The sequence below is a fragment of the Ambystoma mexicanum genome, chromosome 11 (genome assembly GCF_040938575.1).
Source record: "Ambystoma mexicanum isolate Mex_15411 chromosome 11, UKY_AmexF1_1, whole genome shotgun sequence".
Classification (NCBI taxonomy): domain Eukaryota; kingdom Metazoa; phylum Chordata; class Amphibia; order Caudata; family Ambystomatidae; genus Ambystoma; species Ambystoma mexicanum.
The window spans coordinates 190,551,783-190,557,455 of record NC_090934.1 but is presented as its reverse complement, the minus strand read 5'-3'; positions in this window follow the sequence as shown (position 1 = coordinate 190,557,455).

Here is a 5,673-nt window from a genome sequence, read left to right as displayed (position 1 = left end):
GTCGATTCTGCACGCAGCAGGACGAGACATTAAAACATCTCAGGCTGTTCTGCACTGCTTTACGACCTCAAAGAAGAAAACACCTGGGGTCACTGCTTACAAAGCAGCAGACGTTAAGCGCAGAGAACTGGTGGCAGTGGATTTTCGACAGATCTGATCGGAATCTGATCTTTGCCTTGGCTTTTTATTTTGGCAGAGTTAAGGGAAATTTTAGTGGCCACAAGTGTTGAAACAGTTCACAGGGGGCAGAATCTGTAAATAGAACTGGTGATGATATAAACAGAGAGTTGAAGGATAGGACGTCTTTTGAGTAATTTGAGAACTATTAACAATGTGATTCTTGCGTTGGAAATGATGAATTGTATTTTGTTTTTGCATTTTTTAAAGGTTTGTACAAACCATATAAGAAAAAAAATAGGAGGTTAAGCTAGCTATTTATTTTCCAGTAATGTTGTCAGGTTTAATCAGTTTGTTTGTTTATTTATTTCTAATGCGCACCAAACCCGAAGGTAACAGGGTGCAGCAGTAAGAATATGCGAAGCTTACAGAGTTACAAATATTTCACAGTACAATATGGTATATTTACAGGTAGATTTACAAAGGCAAAATAGTAATACTCAATGTGTAGATACAAATGTGCAATATTCAGTTTATAGTCAAGTTAGGTTATGCATTTCACTGGGTTACAGTATAGGCTAAGGCAGCCCAAATGAGGCAAATGGCGCGCATAAGGCTAGTGTTCAATAGTATAGAGCAGGTTGATATACTTGTTTCTGAAATGTGGGTAGGGTTGGTCTGCTCAGAACTGAGGAGGCAAGGAGTTCCAAAGTTTGCCGCGTTCACGGGAAAGCTGTGTCCGCCAATCTTGGTGAGTCTAAATCTCGGAACCACAAGGCAGTTGGCATTACTAGCTCTCGTTGGTCTAGTGGAGGTTCTTCTAATCAGTCTGTCTGTTAGGTAGCTAGGGGCTGCATTATTTAGGACTTTGTGGGTCAAGGAGACCATTTTTAGCTGTATTTTATTGTGGGTAGAAAGCCATTTCTATTCGCGTATGATGGGGGAAATGCGGACTCTTTTATTTATGCCTATGCAGCTCTTAAGGCGTTATTTTGAAGAGTTTGTAACCTCTGGATAACGGCTTTGTTAGCGCTGCTGTAAAGAGCATTGCAGTAATCCAACCTAGAGAGTATGAGTGCTCTAGCCAGAATCATGCAGCTGTTATTTGAGAGGAATGGCTTGCCGGCTCTAATGAGCTTGCAGGTGTAAGCCGTGGTGGAGGCCAAAGATTTTACTTGTTTGTCAAAGGACATAGTTGAGTCTAGATAAAATCCAAGGGTTTTTACCTCCTTAGATACACTAATGATGTTTCCATCGTTGGTGAATGAGGAATATTCATGACCTAGTTTAGAGATGTTGGAGTGTTTGCCCAAGATTATCAGCTCTGTCTTATCATTGTTCAGGCATAGACCGTGGTTGGCCATCCATGCCTGAATGATGAGATATAGCCTATTCACCAACACCAAGTCCTTGTCATGATCCCCGGAAAGAGGGAGGAGAATCTGTGTATCATCTGCATAATTAGTGTAGGTGATACCCAGAAGGTCCAGATCATCGAACAAGGGTTTGGTGAATATGCTATAAAGTGTGGGGGAAACACAGGAACCCTGCGGTACACCACACTGGATGGGAGTAGGATCCACTGCTGCCGATTGGGAGAACACCCTCATGGTCCTTTCACTCAGGAATGATTGTATCCATCTGATGGCCTCTGTGGAGAAGTGAGATGCTGAATCCAGGTGTCTGCATAGGACCTTGTGATCCACTAGGTGAAATGCAGCTGAGAGATCTAGAAGTAGGAGAAGGACAGTCTTCCCTTTACCTCTCAGCTCAACAATCTGTGTTTTTAAGTCAATCAGGGCCATTTGTGTCCCATGTAGTGGACGAAAACCAAATTGTCTAGCTCACAGGAGTTTGTGCAGTTCCAAGTATTTTCGTATCTGGGTGTAGGTTACTTTATCAAGTATTTTAAGTAGAAATGGTACCGTTGTGATGGGGCGGTAGTTAGTGGGAATGAGCGGGTCAAGGGTTTGCTTGTTTAAAAGTGGAAGTACCCAGGATTGTTTAAGGTTGGCTGGAATGGTGCCAGAGGCAAAGGAGGCATTAATCAATTTGGAAATAAATGATGACAGATCTCTTGCGGCATCTTTTATACTTTGAGCAGGACAAATGTCACCTTTGTAATTGGATGGTTTAAGAGATAGAATAGTTTTCTCTACTTCTAGGATTGTAGTTTTGGTAAAACTGAATCTGGAGATCTGGGCGGTAGGTGTATCGCTAGACGGAAGGGTGTTAGCAGACAATTGTGAATTTACAGTGGCTTTTTTTATTTCTATTTTATTTTGGAGAGTATTTATTTTATTAGCTAGTGCATGTTGGATGTCTGAACACCAGGTCTTATTTTTGACACATACGTCAGGTATGGGAATTGGTGACTCTAGTTCTTTTAGTATAGTGAACAATTCCTTCATACTTGAGTTTGATTTGGCAATGCGTTCATTATAGGAATTCCGTTTTGCCAGACAAACTTCCTTTTTGTAATGCAAAGAAATGGTAGTTAGCTTGCCTTTATTCTCAGTGGAAGGGCATAGTCTCAAGGCAGTTTCGCATTTTCTTTTCATAATGCATAGGTCCTTTAATTGTGGGGTAAACCACTTGTTTAAGTGAGCTTTTGGTTTATTTGCTCTTAGTTTGAGTGGGACAATTTTATCCAGTGTGGTGAGCATGATTTTATTGTATTTATCGACCATGGCACTAGGATCTGAATTGTTGGACAGTGTGTTTAAAGTCTGGAGAATAGCTGGGATCACGTTATTTACTGTGACATTCTTTTTATTTATGATTAGGCTTGGGGGCGCTAATTGCGGGGCTATGGGTGAAGGTCTAGTGGTAGATAATGTGAAGGACACGAGTGAGTGGTCTGTCCACAGTTGTGGCGTGATAGACGTAATGGTGGCTGTACAGTTATGATCAGCTACCCAATCGAAGGTTCTTCCTTTAGTGTGGGTAGGTTTACTAACTTTTTGAGACAGTCTTAATGTAGTGAGGATATTGGCTATTTCTAAGGCATGCTTGTCCGCTGGATCATTAAAGCCAAGATTAAAGTCACCAAGTAGTAGCAATTGAGTGGTGGTTTTGAGGTTGTTTGCTAGTTTACTGTGCATATCCTCTTCAAAGTTTCCCAGAGGGCCAGGAGGTCTGTACAGTAGATGGATGGTAAGTGACTGGGAGTTGTTTAAGGGGAGTTTAGCGGTAAGGATTTTGCATGATTGCACAGTTTGGGGGGCTATTCTCAGTGATAGGCTCGCTCTGGAGATAATGGCGATTCCTCCACCTCGGGTTCCGTCTCTGTCTTGTCTAGAAATCGTGTGACCTTCTGGGATGGCTAGCATAAGCGAAGGTCCTGAGGCATTGTGTAGCCAGGACTCCGTTATGGCCAGGAAGTCTACATTTTCATCGGTTATTAAGTCAGCAATATCCATAGCATGGGCAACGAGGGATCTCACATTTAGGAGTGCTCCTTTTAAGGAGTTGTGCTTCCATTTTGGCAGTAGCCAGGTGCTGTGATGGTAAATTGGAGATAGTTAGTTTGGTCTTGTGATTTGTATCCTAATAGGCGTTGGAGCAAGGGGCAAATGCGGAAGTATACCGGTTGGTATTAGTACACTTCTTGATAATGGGACAGTTAGTTTTTTTGTTTATAGGTGGTAGTAATCTAGTGAGTGGTTCATGTAGTTTGGTGAGTCTAGCACGGAGTTTGGAATTTCTGTTGTTAATGGTGCAAGAAAGGGTAGCGTAGGCTCCAAGGCCTGGGGTATAGAGAGATTTAGGTTGGTCAGAGCTTGGGCTATTTACTGTCATGTTAGTCTGGCTGGGTGAGAGGGGATCAAGCTCAATTGGAAGGACTCTATTACAATATTCTCTAGTGCTGGTGAGGAGTGTAGTGGCCATCATTATACAATAAAGAAAAAAGGTGAAGCGCGCAATTTGATCACAATCAAAAGTCCCAGGCAATATGGAGGAGGCAATTGTCAGCTAGGGCCCATGTGTCAGTTCACTGGGTTGCAAGGCATACTTGAATGGGGCACATAACTCGGAGCGCCAGTGATCGAGGCACTGCAGAGGCCGGCAAGATCAGCACAGTGTGAGAAAATTAAACGTACATGTAAATTGTGAATAAGAGCAATATGCTATGCACAGATGAGCAAGGTACATCCGGTCAGCACACAAGTACAAATAGTATCAGGATGCATATAGTCATTTGCTTGATGCTAAGGTTTCAGGACATATAATCAAATACTCAGAGCGTCGGTGCAGGCGTATAATGTGCTCACCATTCAACCGTCAAGGAGAAATGCACACCAGTGTGTCAGAGAGCATAACGTTGGAGTTAAGCTGAACTATAGGACATACTCAGTTATAAAAGCAGACAAGGCACAGTATATACATTTCCACATGCACCATGTGTGTGAACAGGCTGGTGGGCACAGAGCCGAGTTTAACTCGGGACATTCCATTTACAAGCTGAGGTAAAAGTACAGGCACAAGTATATGGCGGCAATATGTACACAGTCCATGCGTGTAGGTCAGATATGCATTATAAAGTTGTGGCTATGTATACACTCGTGTTACAGGGAGACGGTATGGCAATTCAGATAGGCTGTCTAGTATGATCATACGGTGGTTGGTATAATACATTGGGCTCAAATTTGCTGAAGGCATAAATAGGCTTGAGCAAATATATGCAAGCAATGCAGCACAATCAAAGCAATCCGGTGGTGCCCATGTTAGTTCAATTTGAATATAGTTTATGAGCGAGTATAACAGTGTGTTAATAATGATGCATAGGCGCAATAGTGGGAGAGGTCCTGGGAGTAGACAAGCAGCAATAGTTTGGACAGGAGGTCTGTAAGTTAGTAGGCTAGTTCGTTATGCTGATTTGTGGCATGTGTGGATGCCGAATAACGTATCAATGAAGATCCGGGTCTCAGTGGTAGTACGAACTATGAAAAGGCACATGATGACAACATAATAAGGCTGCCTGATTATTCTGTATGTTCCCCTGGTATGACTATACTGAATCAGGCAGGACTTTGGGCAGGCCGCGTGACTGGCTAGTGACAGGCTTTGGACAGGTGAAAGCCTTGTTTTCCGGGCCTTCTTTCCGGTGGGCCGGCTTACGCCTGCCGGCTGTGATAGGTGCCTCAAATTCACCTTCGAGCCAATCCGGGCTCGGCGTGGGCAGACTTAGGCACTTGGAGAGTATGCCAAACTCGGGCGGCCATCTTGCACATGGCATCCGCCTTGTGGTGCTTAATGGTGGTTGCTGTGGGGTGCCAGTCACAGCACCTGCACAGGCAGCCACAGATACTTCAATATTGTTACGAAGCAGAGCTCTCCGACGCTCGCAAATAAAAGATGCAGATATTCATGAGGCAAGCGCTGCTCAGATCGCGCTGCCCAACTAGAATGTGCTCTCACCATAAAAGGTATGTGAGCATCTGGGGGCCTCTGGTCATTTCCATAGTGGGGACCACTGCTCCAGCAGCGGTCCTGCTGCTTCAACTCCTCCAAGTGGAGCCACGTATTTTGGCGTTGAAGTCACAACATATCAAG